Below are 15,923 nucleotides of genomic sequence, written 5' to 3' on the forward strand. Positions count from 1 at the left end.
CTAGGAACCAGAACCACCACTAGGAACCAGAACCATCACTAGGAACCAGAACCACCACTAGGAACCAGAACCACCACTAGGAACCAGAACCATCACTAGGAACCAGAACCACCACTAGGAACCAGAACCACCACTAGGAGCCAGAACCACCACTAGGAACCAGAACCAACACTAGGAGCCAGAACCACCACTAGGAGCCAGAACCACCACTAGGAGCCAGAACCACCACTAGGAGCCAGAACCATCACTAGGAGCCAGAACCATCACTAGGAACCAGAACCACCACTAGGAACCAGAACCACCACTAGGAACCAGAACCACCACTAGGAACCAGAACCACCACTAGGAACCAGAACCACCACTAGGAGCCAGAACCACCACTAGGAGCCAGAACCACCACTAGGAACCAGAACCATCACTAGGAGCCAGAACCACCACTAGGAACCAGAACCACCACTAGGAGCAAGAACCACAACTAGGAACCAGAACCACCACTAGGAACCAGAACCATCACTAGGAACCAGAACCACCACTAGGAACCAGAACCACCACTAGGAACCAGAACCAACACGAGGAGCCAGAACCATCACTAGGAACCAGAACCATCACTAGGAACCAGAACCACCACTAGGAACCAGAACCACCACTAGGAACCAGAACCACCACTAGGAGCCAGAACCACCACCACTAGGAGCCAGAACCACCACCACTAGGAGCCAGAACCACCACTAGGAACCAGAACCACCACTAGGAGCAAGAACCACCACTAGAGCCAGAACCACCACTAGGAGCCAGACCCATCACTAGGAGCCAGAACCATCACTAGGAGCCAGAACCATCACTAGGAGCCAGAACCATCACTAGGAGCCAGAACCACCACTAGGAACCAGAACCATCACTAGGAACCAGAACCACCACTAGGAGCCAGACCCATCACTAGGAGCCAGAACCATCACTAGGAGCCAGAACCATCACTAGGAGCCAGAACCATCACCAGGAACCAGAACCATCAGTAGGAGCCAGAACCACCACTAGGAACCAGAACCATCACTAGGAGCCAGAACCATCACTAGGAACCAGAACAACCACTCCAAGTCCCTGACACTTGTGTGAGATCCCACTGTCCACTCAGGAAGAACACTGATTGACAATCAATTTCACATGGAACAGACAACAGGTGGAAATTATAGGCAATTAGCAAGACACCTCCAATAATGGAGTGGTTCTGCAGGTGGTGACCACAGACCACTTCCCATCTCTAGAAGGTGGCACATCCCAAGGAGCCCGGGCTTTTGCTAGGACCTTGACGTTCCATAGACTTCCATTGTAATTCCATATACAGCTCACTATAGACGTGAACAGTGAATGCCGCCGCCGCCGCACGCTTCTGTCCCTTCATTCCAGCGGTCAGTGGGGGTCTCAGCACCTGGACCCAGAGCCATAAAAAACTTCTGGGGCGTCACTGAGGTTTGTTTAAATGTTAGACGCATTAGAAAGCCACCTAAGAATTTACTAGAAAGTGATGTTTGCCGTACGCAGCACCGTGTACTCTGCCAAGCTGATGCGGCGGAGTGGGCACAATGGGATTGGCACCTTGTACACAGCACATTTCTTCACTGACTTAGCACTTCATGTAATTGCTCCGTCTATTACCATTATAGCTGGTCTCCTGAGAAAATCCTGTATATCTGGACAGAAGGGTGGTATATAGTGGGGTAAGAAACATAAGGGTGGTATATAGTGGGGTAAGAAACATAAGGGTGGTATATAGTGGGGTAAGAAACATAAGGGTGGTATATAGTGGGGTAAGAAACATAAGGGTGGTATATAGTGGGCTAAGAAACATAAGGGTGGTATATAGTGGGGTAAGAAACATAAGGGTGGTATATGGTGGGGTAAGAAACATAAGGGTGGTATATAGTGGGGTAAGAAACATAAGGGTGGTATATAGTGGGGTAAGAAACATAAGGGTGGTATATAGTGGGGTAAGAAACATAAGGGTGGTATATAGTGGGCTAAGAAACATAAGGGTGGTATATAGTGGGGTAAGAAACATAAGGGTGGTATATGGTGGGGTAAGAAAGATAAGGGTGGTATATAGTGGGGTAAGAAACATAAGGGTGGTATATAGTGGGGTAAGAAACATAAGGGTGGTATATAGTGAGGTAAGAAACAAAGGTCGTATATAGTGGGGTAAGTAACATAAGGGCGGTATATAGTGGGGTAAGTAACATAAGGGCGGTATATAGTGGGGTAAGTAACATATAGCTGGTATATAGTGGGGTAAGTAACATAAGGGTGGTATATAGTGGGGTAAGAAACATAAGGGCGGTATATGGTGGGGTAAGTAACATATAGCTGGTATATAGTGGGGTAAGTAACATAAGGGTGGTATATAGTGGGGTAAGAAACATAAGGGCGGTATATGGTGGGGTAAGTAACATAAGGGCGGTATATGGTGGGGTAAGTAACATAAGGGTGGTATATAGTGGGGTAAGAAACATAAGGGCGGTATATGGTGGGGTAAGTAACATATAGCTGGTATATGGTGGGGTAAGTAACATAAGGGTGGTATATAGTGGGGTAAGTAACATAAGGGTGGTATATAGTGGGGTAAGAAGGATAAGGGTGGTATATAGTGGGGTAAGAAACATAAGGGTGGTATATAGTGGGGTAAGAAGGATAAGGGTGATGTATAATGGGGTAAGAAGGAGAAATGTGATGTATAGTTGGGTAAGTAACATAAGGTTGAGGTATAGTAGGGTAAGTAGGATAAGGGTGCAGACCACCGACAGGAGCGCAGACCACCGACAAGAGCGCAGACCACCAACAGGAGCGCAGACCACCAACAGGAGCGCAGACCACCAACAGGAGCGCAGACCACCGACAAGAGCGCAGACCACCGACAGGAGCGCAGACCACCGACAGGAGCGCAGACCACCGACAGGAGCGCAGACCACCGACAGGAGCGCAGACCACCGACAGGAGCGCAGACCACCGACAAGAGCGCAGACCACCGACAAGAGCGCAGACCACCGACAAGAGCGCAGACCACCGACAAGAGCGCAGACCACCGACAAAAGCGCAGACCACCGACAAGAGCGCAGACCACCGACAAGAGCGCAGACCACCGACAAGAGCGCAGACCACCGACAAGAGCGCAGACCACCGACAAGAGCGCAGACCACCGACAGGAGCGCAGACCACCGACAACAGCGCAGACCAGCGACAGGAGCGCAGACCAGCGACAACAGCGCAGACCACCGACAACAGCGCCGACCACCGACAGGAGCGCAGACCACCAACAGGAGCGCAGACCACCGACAAGAGCGCAGACCACCGACAAGAGCGCAGACCACCGACAAGAGCGCAGACCACCGACAGGAGCGCAGACCACCGACAAGAGCGCAGACCACCGACAACAGCGCCGACCACCGACAGGAGCGCAGACCACCGACAAGAGCGCAGGGAGGACAGGAAAGAAACAGGAGACCAACCTAATATACGAGACCCTCCGCAGCCTCCTCCATAATAATATATAAGACCCTCCGCAGCCTCCTCCATAATAATATATAAGACCCTCCGCAGCCTCCTCCATAATAATATATAAGACCCTCCGCAGCCTCCTCCATAATAATATATAAGACCCTCCGCAGCCTCCTCCATAATAATATATAAGACCCTCCGCAGCCTCCTCCATAATAATATATAAGACCCTCCGCAGCCTCCTCCATAATAATAAGACCCTCCGCAGCCTCCTCCATAATAATATATAAGACCCTCCACAGCCTCCTCCATAATATATAAGACCCTCCGCAGCCTCCTCCATAATAATATATAAGACCCTCTGCAGCCTCCTCCATAATAATATAAGACCCTCCTCAGCCTCCTCCATAATAACATATAAGACCCTCCACAGCCTCCTCCATAATAATATATAAGACCCTCCGCAGCCTCCTCCATAATAATATATAAGACCCTCCGCAGCCTCCTCCATAATAATATATAAGACCCTCCGCAGCCTCCTCCATAATAATATATAAGACCCTCCGCAGCCTCCTCCATAATAATATATAAGACCCTCCGCAGCCTCCTCCATAATAATATATAAGACCCTCCGCAGCCTCCTCCATAATAATAAGACCCTCCGCAGCCTCCTCCATAATAATATATAAGACCCTCCACAGCCTCCTCCATAATATATAAGACCCTCCGCAGCCTCCTCCATAATAATATATAAGACCCTCTGCAGCCTCCTCCATAATAATATAAGACCCTCCTCAGCCTCCTCCATAATAACATATAAGACCCTCCACAGCCTCCTCCATAATAATATATAAGACCCTCCGCAGCCTCCTCCATAATAATATAAGACCCTCTGCAGCCTCCTCCATAATAATATATAAGACCCTCCACAGCCTCCTCCATAATAATATATAAGACCCTCCGCAGCCTCCTCCATAATAATATATAAGACCCTCCGCAGCCTCCTCCATAATAATATATAAGACCCTCCACAGCCTCCTCCATAATAATATATAAGACCCTCCGCAGCCTCCTCCATAATAATATAAGACCCTCTGCAGCCTCCTCCATAATAATATATAAGACCCTCCGCAGCCTCCTCCATAATAATATAAGACCCTCTGCAGCCTCCTCCATAATAATATATAAGACCCTCCACAGCCTCCTCCATAATAATATATAAGACCCTCCGCAGCCTCCTCCATAATAATATATAAGACCCTCCGCAGCCTCCTCCATAATAATATATAAGACCCTCCACAGCCTCCTTCATAATAATATATAAGACCCTCCGCAGCCTCCTCCATAATAATATATAAGACCCTCCACAGCCTCCTTCATAATAATATATAAGACCCTCCGCAGCCTCCTCCATAATAATATATAAGACCCTCCGCAGCCTCCTCCATAATAATATATAAGACCCTCCACAGCCTCCTCCATAATAATATATAAGACCCTCCGCAGCCTCCTCCATAATAATATATAAGACCCTCCACAGCCTCCTCCATAATAATATATAAGACCCTCCGCAGCCTCCTCCATAATAATATATAAGACCCTCCGCAGCCTCCTCCATAATAATATATAAGACCCTCCGCAGCCTCCTCCATAATAATATATAAGACCCTCCGCAGCCTCCTCCATAATAATATATAAGACCCTCCACAGCCTCCTTCATAATAATATATAAGACCCTCCGCAGCCTCCTCCATAATAATATATAAGACCCTCCGCAGCCTCCTCCATAATAATATATAAGACCCTCCGCAGCCTCCTCCATAATAATATATAAGACCCTCCGCAGCCTCCTCCATAATAATATATAAGACCCTCCGCAGCCTCCTCCATAATAATATATAAGACCCTCCGCAGCCTCCTCCATAATAATATATAAGACCCTCCGCAGCCTCCTCCATAATAATATATAAGACCCTCCGCAGCCTCCTCCATAATAATATATAAGACCCTCCGCAGCCTCCTCCATAATAATATATAAGACCCTCCGCAGCCTCCTCCATAATAATATATAAGACCCTCCGCAGCCTCCTACATAATAATATATAAGACCCTCCGCAGCCTCCTCCATAATAATATATAAGACCCTCCGCAGCCTCCTCCCTAATAATATATAAGACCCTCCGCAGCCTCCTCCATAATAATATATAAGACCCTCCGCAGCCTCCTCCATAATAATATATAACACCCTCCACAGCCTCCTCCATAATAATATATAAGACCCTCCGCAGCCTCCTCCATAATAATATATAAGACCCTCCGCAGCCTCCTCCATAATAATATATAAGACCCTCCGCAGCCTCCTCCATAATAATATATAAAACCCTCCGCAGCCTCCTCCATAATAATATATAAGACCCTCCGCAGCCTCCTCCATAATAATATATAAGACCCTCCGCAGCCTCCTCCATAATAATATACAGTCATGGCGGTAAATGTTGTCCCCCCTGAAATGTTTCTATAAAATGAAGTATTTCTCACAGGAAAGGATTGCAGTAACACATGTTTTGCTATACACATGTTTATTCCCTTTGTGTGTATTGGAGCTAAACCAAAAAAGGAGGAAAAAAAGCTATTTGGACATAATGTCCAAAAATGGTCTGGACAAAATTATTGGCGCCCTTAACTTAATATTTGGTTGCACACCCTTTGGAAAAAATAACTGGAATCAGTGTCTTCCTATAACCATCAATAAGCTTCTTACACCTCTCAGCCGGAATGTTGGAGCACTCTTCCTATAACCATCAATAAGCTTCTTACACCTCTCAGCCGGAATGCTGGAGCACTCTTCCTATAACCATCAATAAGCTTCTTACACCTCTCAGCCTGAATGTTGGACCACTCTTCCTATAACCATCAATAAGCTTCTTACACCTCTCAGCCTGAATGTTGGACCACTCTTCCTATAACCATCAATAAGCTTCTTACACCTCTCAGCCGGAATGTTGGACCACTCTTCCTATAACCATCAATAAGCTTCTTACACCTCTCAGCCGGAATGTTGGACCACTCTTCCTATAACCATCAATAAGCTTCTTACACCTCTCAGCCGGAATGTTGGACCACTCTTCCTATAACCATCAATAAGCTTCTTACACCTCTCAGCCGGAATGTTGGACTCTTCCTTTACAAACTGCTCCAGGTCTCTTATTGGACGGCGCCTTTTCCCAACAGTAATTATAAGATCTCTCCACAGGTGATCAATGGGATTTAGATCTGGACTCATTGCTGACACTTCAGAACTCTCCAGCGCTTTGTTGTCATCCATTTCTGGGGCTTTTTGACGTATGTTTGGGGTCATTGTTCTGCTGGAAGACCCAAGATCTCGGACACAAACCCAGCTTTCTGACACTGGGCTGTAGAGTGCGATCCAAAATCCATTGGTAATCCTCAGATTTCATGATGTCTTGTACACATTCAAGGCCCCCAGTGCCAGAGGCAGCAAAACAACCCAAAACATCACTGACCTCCCCCATATGTCACTGTAGGTACTGTGCTCTTTTCTTTGTAGGCCTCATTACGTTTTCGGTAAACAGTAGAATGATGGGCTTTACCAAAAAGATCTATCTTGGTCTCATCTGTCCACAAGACGTTTTCCCAGAAGGATTTTGGTTACTCAAGTTCATTTTGGTAAAATGTAGTCTCTTTTTATGTCTGTGTCAGCAGTGGGGTCCTCCTGGGTCTCCTCCATAGTGGGGTCCTCCTGGGTTTCCTCCATAGTGGGGTCCTCCTGGGTCTCCTCCATAGTGGGGTCCTCCTGGGTCTCCTCCATAGTGGGGTCCTCCTGGGTCTCCTCCATAGTGGGGTCCTCCTGGGTCTCCTCCATAGTGGGGTCCTCCTGGGTCTCCTCCATAGTGGGGTCCTCCTGGGTCTCCTCCATAGTGGGGTCCTCCTGGGTCTCCTCCATAGTGGGGTCCTCCTGGGTCTCCTCCATAGTGGGGTCCTCCTGGGTCTCCTCCATAGTGGGGTCCTCCTGGGTCTCCTCCATAGTGGGGTCCTCCTGGGTCTCCTCCATAGTGGGGTCCTCCTGGGTCTCCTCCATAGTGGGGTCCTCCCGGGTCTCCTCCATAGTGGGGTCCTCCCAGGTCTCCTCCATAGTGGGGTCCTCCTGGGTCTCCTTCATAGTGGGGTCCTCCTGGGTCTCCTCCATAGCGGGGTCCTCCTGGGTCTCCTCCATAGTGGGGTCCTCCTAGGTCTCCTCCATAGTGGGGTCCTCCTGGGTCTCCTCCATAGTGGGGTCCTCCTAGGTCTCCTCCATAGTGGGGTCCTCCTGGGTCTCCACCATAGCGTTTCATTTCATATAAATGTCGACAGATAGTTCACGCTGACACTGATGCTCCCTGAGCCTGCAGGACAGCTTGAATATCTTTGGAACTTGTTTGGGGCTGGTTATCCACCATGCGGACACCTTTCATCAATTTTTCCAAAGGGTGTGCAACCAAATATTAAAGGGGTATTCCAGGCAAAACCTTTTATTATATATATCAACTGGCTCCAGAAAGTTAAACAGATTTGTAAATTACTTCTATTAAACAATTTTAATCCTTCCAATAGTTATTAGCTTCTGAAGTTTTCTGTCTAACTGCTCAATGATGATGTCACGTCCCGGGAGCTGTGCATGATGGGAGAATATCCAGAGTATAGCAAAACCTGTGTTACTGCAATCCTTTCCTGTGAGGAATACTTCATTTTCTAGAAAAATTACAGGGGGGACAACATTTACGGCCATGACTGTATCTATCTATCTATCTATCTATCTATCTCATATCTATCTCATATCTATCTATCTATCCATCTCATATCTATCTATCTATCTCATATCTATCTATCTATCTCATATCTATCTATCTATCTATCTATCTATCTATCTATCTATCTCATATCTATCTATCTCATATCTATCTATCTATCTATCCATCTCATATCTATCTCTCATATCTATCTATCTATCTATCTATCTATCTATCTCATATCTATCTATCTCATATCTATCTATCTATCTATCCATCTCATATCTATCTCTCATATCTATCTATCTCATATATTTCTATCTATGTATCTATCTAATAATTCCCATGCAATATCATTGTTCTGTCTATTTCCTCTTCTAGGGGATCGCAGCCTAATGTTTGACCCCAATGAATTATGGGGTTAATCTGAATTCTAGCCCTACTGACCCCAGGCGATCTCCCCTTGGAGCAGCTGTTCTCCGGATTCGCATTAAGTAACAAGCTGTTGTGGGGGCTAATATCCGTGTAATGACTATTAGGTGTGGGGGGGCTCATAACAACTGGGTCTTTGTCTTGGGTAAAATTCCTATGGTTTGATGGCACACGGTAATAAAACACTCTGCGCCCCCAAAGTAATAATCCCCCCTGGTGTGGAGACGAGCGGCGGCGTGCGTATCCTGCATTATACTCCAGAGCTGCGCTCACTTATTATCAGGTAACACTGGACGTTACACAGTCGGGGGCTCGATGGAACGCTGCTCGCACCGTATATAGAGACAATTGTTGCGTCAAACTCTCAGAACTTGTAGCGCTCATCCAGACAGGCTTTGTCTCAGCTTATGCAAAACTACAACTCCCAGCATGCCCGGACAGCCACCGGGCAGTCATTTGATAAACAATTCTTTGATTGCATTGTATGACAGTGGTCTCTATAGTGTGGACCTCCACCTGTCGCCAAACTACATCTCCCAGCATGCCCGGACAGCCTTCAGCTTGTCTGGGCATGCTGGGAGTTGTAGTTTTGCAACATCTGGAGGGCCAAAGAGAACATGGTTGTAGCCCAAGTAGGTTTTTATACACCAGCACTCTCCATGTAGTGGCTCCTGGGAACCCTGATATGTGGCCCCTGAGATACCGGCAGCTACAGACATTACGGTGCACCAGTCCTGGGGGGTGTCTGGCAGCAGTTCATGTGCCTTGGGTGCAGATGCCAAAAGAGAAACCAAAAAGGTAAAATAAGAATATATAGGTAATAAATACCATGTGATCTTCAGATCGGTGGAGAATAAAGGGTCCGCAATACCCGTTAGGCTCGCCGCAGCCCCTTCACGGCGACACTTCCAGACACCGACAATGTACATCATATGAATGGGGGGCAGACTAAAGTTCACTGCTCTATTGTGTGGATCAGCGGGGGTCCTACAGGCCAGACCCCACCACACACATAGCAATATGGTACTACCCCACTTCATGCATTTCAAGCCATGTTGGATCTGGTCACGTGATTCATTTATTGTTCAATAAACAAAACCTCAACGCACGGAAAATACAATTCTAAAAGCAACATATACGAAAAGCATAAAAAATAAAAGTAAGAGCCGACGCACTTAACCTCGGTGCCCCCGGTGCCCCATTTTCCCAGGTTATGCTCAGTGACTTCCTGTCCCTATAGTAAATCCTAAAAAGGTACCATAGGGGAATTGGGAGCACTTTAATCCAGCGACGCAGGACAATCGATGGCGAGTGACGACTTAAGGGAAAAAAAAATAGAAAAAAATGGCCTCCTGTCTGCAGGGAGAGGGGACTGTAAAGCATTAATAATTCATTAACAGTCTTAAATAAGTAACGAAAGATCTGATCCCTCATCATCTTCGGATGACACGCGGCCCCGATTCTGAGGAAGAAGATCGCAGTGACCTTGATTTGTATCAGGCAGGGAAAATAAATTTAAAAAAAGTCAGAATTGCGACACCGCGAAGCAATAAACTATGCAAATGTGTGTCATATCTCATGATTGCAGAGGATTTAAGGGGTTAAAAGCAGTGTTTTCCCAACCAGGGAGCCTCCAGCTGTTGCAAAACTACAACTACAAGCATGCCCAGACAAGATGAAGGCTGTCCGGGCATGCTGGGAGATGTAGTTTTGCAACAGCTGGAGGTCCACACTATAGAGACCACTGTCATACAATGCAATCAAAGAAATTCCTCATCAAATGACTACTCATAAAAGTCTACTATGGGGACTAAAAAGTGTAAAAATAATAATAATTATAATAATATAATAATAATACAAATTTAAATCCACTCGTGCGTTACTATACAAATAAAATTAAAATAAATACATTAAAAAAAATCCACATAATAAAATTTAAAATCACCCCCTGCATTGCCTTAAAATCACCGCCAGCAGGGAATTTAAGGGTTAAGCATGCTGGGTGTTGTAGTTTTGCAACAGCTGGAGGCCTACAGTTTGGAGACCACTGCCATACAATGTATAAGCCATAAAAGAATTGCTCATCAAACGACTGATCATTCAAGTCCCCTATGGGGACTAAAAAAAAGTTTACCAAAAAAAATTAAAATAATAATAAACATTTCTATAATATAATATATAAACAAAAACATAAATAAATAAAACATCCCCATAATAAAACTTTAAATCACCCATTGCCTGCAGGGAATTTAAGGGGGTTAAGGCAGTTTCCCAAGCAGGGTAACTCCAGCTGTTGCAAAACTACAACACCAAGCACACTGGGAGTTGTAGTTTTGCAACAGCTGGAGGTCCACAGTTTGGAGACCACTGCCTTATGATGTAAATGCAAGTAAAGAAATGCTCATCAAATGATTGCTCATACAATTCCCCTATGGGAACTATAAAAGTGTAACAAAAAAAAGAAATAACATAATATAATAATAAAAATTGCTAAATAAAGATTCTAAAAAAATATAATAATAATAAAAAAAAATAAAAGGCAGTGTTTCCCAACCAGAGTGTCTCCAGCTGTTGCAAAACTACAACTCCCAGCATGCCCGGACAGCCTTCGGCTGTCCAGGCATGCTGGAAGTTGTAGTTTTGCCGCAGCTGGAGGCACCCTGGTTGGGAAACACTGGGTTAAAGTATTGTACTGTACCCAAAACAAACTCTATATAACTACATCAAGCACGAGCAGCTCTGCTACATCTACACAATGTATGATCAATGTGCAATAAAGTCTCAGGCCATGTTCACACGGCGAAATACGGGAAAAAATTCTGCTTGAAAAGTCCGTTGCAGCAGAATCCTATTGTTTTCAATGGGACTCTGCTGCACACGGCGCAATTTCTGCACCGGAACATCTAGCACGGAAGTTTAAATGCCCAAGTACACTAAAGAGCAATGTCAGATGCACCACAATGCGAAACGTTGCTTGAGATACAGGGAAGCCTAAAAGTTCTGAAAGATTTTGCGCAAAACGGCACATACTAAAAAAACATGCAAAAATATACCGCAAAGTAAAGACAAAAGCCAAAGATACATTCTCCCCATAGAAATTCTGAGGAAGAAAGATGGATAATGTTTGTTGTTTTCGCAACGTGTTTACCCCATCAATGGAAATCTCCCCGCAACGCGCCGGCACCGGCAAAATAACTAATACAAGGCCCGAAAACACAGGAGCCAGGAGGCCGCACATAACGGTCTGTGACATCATATGATCAGTTATTACTGTGCCCTCATCTCCACGTGTGTCGCAGTTATTACTGTCCCCTCATCTCGCCCCTGTGTATCAGTTATTACTGTCCCCTCTTCTCCCCCCTGTGTATCAGTTATTACTGTCCCCTCTTCTCCCCCCTGTGTATCAGTTATTACTGTCCCCTCTTCTCCCCCCTGTGTATCAGTTATTACTGTCCCCTCTTCTCCCCCCTGTGTATCAGTTATTACTGTCCCCTCTTCTCCCCCCTGTGTATCAGTTATTACTGTCCCCTCTTCTCCCCCCTGTGTATCAGTTATTACTGTCCCCTCTTCTCCCCCCTGTGTATCAGTTATTACTGTCCCCTCATCTCCCCCCTGTGTATCAGTTATTACTGTCCCCTCTTCTCCCCCCTGTGTATCAGTTATTACTGTCCCCTCATCTCCCCCCTGTGTATCAGTTATTACTGTCCCCTCATCTCCCCCCTGTGTATCAGTTATTACTGTCCCCTCTTCTCCCCCCCCTGTGTATCAGTTATTACTGTCCCCTCTTCTCCCCCCCGTGTATCAGTTATTACTGTCCCCTCATCTCCCCCCTGTGTATCAGTTATTACTGTCCCCTCTTCTCCCCCCCTGTGTATCAGTTATTACTGTCCCCTCTTCTCCCCCCTGTGTATCAGTTATTACTGTCCCCTCTTCTACCCCCTGTGTATCAGTTATTACTGTCCCCTCTTCTCCCCCCTGTGTATCAGTTATTACTGTCCCCTCTTCTCCCCCCCTGTGTATCAGTTATTACTGTCCCCTCTTCTCCCCCCTGTGTATCAGTTATTACTGTCCCCTCTTCTCCCCCCCTGTGTATCAGTTATTACTGTCCCCTCTTCTCCCCCCTGTGTATCAGTTATTACTGTCCCCTCTTCTCCCCCCTGTGTATCAGTTATTACTGTCCCCTCTTCTCCCCCCTGTGTATCAGTTATTACTGTCCCCTCTTCTCCCCCCTGTGTATCAGTTATTACTGTCCCCTCTTCTCCCCCCTGTGTATCAGTTATTACTGTCCCCTCTTCTCCCCCCCTGTGTATCAGTTATTACTGTCCCCTCTTCTCCCCCCTGTGTATCAGTTATTACTGTCCCCTCTTCTCCCCCCCTGTGTATCAGTTTTTACTGTCCCCTCTTCTCCCCCCTGTGTATCAGTTATTACTGTCCCCTCATCTCCACATGTCACAGTTATTACTGTCCCCTCATCTCCCCCCTATGTATCAGTTATTACTGTTCCCTCATCTCCCCCTGTGTATCAGTTATTACTGTCCCCTCTTCTCCCCCGTGTATCAGTTATTACTGTCCCCTCTTCTCCCCATGTATCAGTTATTACTGTCCCCTCTTCTACCCCCTGTGTATCTTATTACTGTCCCCTCTTCTCCCCCTGTGTATCAGTTATTACTGTCCCCTCTTCTCCCCCTGTGTATCTTATTACTGTCCCCTCTTCTTCCCCTGTGTATCTTATTACTGTCCCCTCTTCTCCCCGTGTATCAGTTATTACTGTCTCCTCTTCTCCCCCCTGTGTATCAGTTATTACTGTCCCCTCATCTCCACATGTGTCACAGTTATTACTGTCCCCTCATCTCCCCCCTATGTATCAGTTATTACTGTTCCCTCATCTCCCCCTGTGTATCAGTTATTACTGTCCCCTCATCTCCCCCCTATGTATCAGTTATTACTGTTCCCTCATCTCCCCCTGTGTATCAGTTATTACTGTCCCCTCTTCTCCCCCCTGTGTATCAGTTATTACTGTCCCCTTTTCTCCCCTTCTCCCCCGAGTATCAGTTATTACTGTCCCCTCTTCTCCCCGTGTATCAGTTATTACTGTTCCCTCATCTCCCCCCTGTGTATCAGTTATTACTGACCCCTCTTCACCCACTGTGTATCAGTTATTACTGTCCCCTCTGTATCAGTTAATACTGTCGCCTCTTCTCCCCTGTGAATCAGTTATTACTGTCCCCTCATCTCCCCTGTGTGTCACAATTATTACTATCCCCTCATTTCCCCGTGTGTCAGTTATTACTGTCCCCTTTCCCCTGTGTATCAGTTATTACTGACCCTCTTCTCCCCCTGTGTATCAGTTATTACTGTCCCCTCATCTCCCCCCTGTGTATCAGTTATTACTGTCCCCTCTTCTCCCCCCTGTGTATCAGTTATTACTGTCCCCTCATCTCCACATGTGTCACAGTTATTACTGTCCCCTCATCTCCCCCCTGTGTATCAGTTATTACTGTCCCCTCATCTCCCCGTGTGTCAGTTATTACTGTCCCCTTTTCCCCCACTGTATATCACAGACATAAGTTTTTTATCTTTTAAAAAAAAACACAATGGGGAGAATTATCACAACCTGTGGAGAGAAAAATTGATTGGTCTCTGAAAAAAGAAAGCAGCGATCTGATTGGTTGCTATGGACAACTGGTCAACTTTTCCTCTGCACAGGTTTTGATCAATCTCCCTGTGTCTCCATGGTTACCATCTATCCTGACGTCTGCCCCTTTTCATCTGTCCCCTGCTTATTCCTCGATCAGTGGGGGGCGCACTATGAGGGGGTGGACTGCAGGGCGTGGCTGTACAGGTCCTCTTATTAGCTGGTAACCATGGAAACATAATGGGGGAGATTTATCAATAGCTGCAAGAGGAAAAGTTGCTGAGTTGCTCATAGCAACCAATCAGATCGCTGCTTTCAGTTTTCAGAGGCCTTTTCAAAAGTGAAAGTAGCGATCTGATTGGTTGCTATGGGCAACTCAGCAACTTTTCATCTGGACAGGATTTGATAAATATCTTCCATTATATTTGAAAGCCGTATACAAAAAAAACTATAGATTTTTGTTGTTTGTTACCATGGAAATACAATGGCCTGGATAAGACCTGTGTACAAAGAGAAGACGAGGTGGAGGATCCTGACACTATCTCTATCTCTACAAAGAAACCTACACAACATTCTTAGTAAATCAATCAATGTTTGTATATACAGTGGGGATCAAAAGTTTGGGACCCCAGGTAATAATTATATTAATGTGCATAAAGAAGCCAAGGAAAGATGGAAAAATCTCCAAAAGTCATCAAATTACAGATTAGACATTCTTATAATATGTCACCAAAAGTTACATTTTATTTCCATCATTTACACTTTCAAAATAACAGAAAACAAAAAAATGGCGTCTGTAAAAGTTTGGGCACCCTGCAGGGTTAATATCTTGCACTGCCCCTTTTACAAAGCGGAGACCTGCCAGTGTCATGGATTGTTCTCAATCATCATCTGGGAAGACCACGTGATGTCAATCTCAAAGGTTTTAAATGCCCAGACTCATCTGACCTTGCCCCAACAATCAGCACCATGGGTTCTTCTAAGCAGTTGTCTAGAAATCTGAAACTGAAAATAGTTGACGCTCACAAAGCTGGAGAAGGCTATAAGAAGATAGCAAAACGTTTTCAGATGTCAATATCCTCTGTTCAGAATGTAATTAAGAAATGGCAGTCATCAGGAACAGAGGAAGTTAAAGCAAGATCTGGAAGACCAAGAAAAATATCAGACAGAACAGCTCGCAGGATTGTGAGAAAAACTATTCAAAACCCACGTTTGACTGCACAGTCCCTCCAGAAAGATCTGGCAGACACTGGAGTTGTGGTACACTATTCCACTATAAAGAGATACTTGTACAAATATGGTCTTCATGGAAGAGTCATCAGAAGAAAACCTCTTCTACGTCATCACCACAAAAATCAGCATTTGAACTTTGCAAATAAACATATAGACAAGCCTGATGCATTTTGGAAATAAGTTCTGTGGACCGATGAGGTTAAAATTGAACTTTTTGGCCGGAATGAGCAAAGGTACGTTTGGAGAAGAAGGGGAACATAATTTAATGAAAAGAACCTCTGTCCAACTGTTAAGCATGGGGGTGGATCAATCATGCTTTGGGGTTGTATTGCAGCCAGAGGCACAGGGAA

General features: G+C 45.6%; 1 protein-coding gene across 13 annotated transcripts in view; it reads right to left on the reverse strand.

Annotated features, from left to right (window-relative positions):
* KCNAB2 (potassium voltage-gated channel subfamily A regulatory beta subunit 2) overlaps positions 1-15,923 on the reverse strand; it is a 210,898-nt gene that overhangs the window by 139,956 nt on the left and 55,019 nt on the right. For 2 of the 13 annotated variants that reach the window (XM_056544504.1, XM_056544494.1), the window contains exon 1: positions 14,446-14,555. The exons of 9 other annotated variants lie outside the window; for them this stretch is intronic. The gene's annotated coding sequence lies outside the window, so the exon portion shown is untranslated. Of the gene's footprint in view, positions 1-11,853; positions 12,015-14,445; positions 14,556-15,923 lie in introns of those variants that run through there. 2 more of the 13 variants (XM_056544495.1, XM_056544505.1) reach the window with 2 other exon arrangements.

This window comes from Hyla sarda, chromosome 10, assembly GCF_029499605.1.
Source record: "Hyla sarda isolate aHylSar1 chromosome 10, aHylSar1.hap1, whole genome shotgun sequence".
Taxonomy (NCBI): Eukaryota; Metazoa; Chordata; class Amphibia; order Anura; family Hylidae; genus Hyla; species Hyla sarda.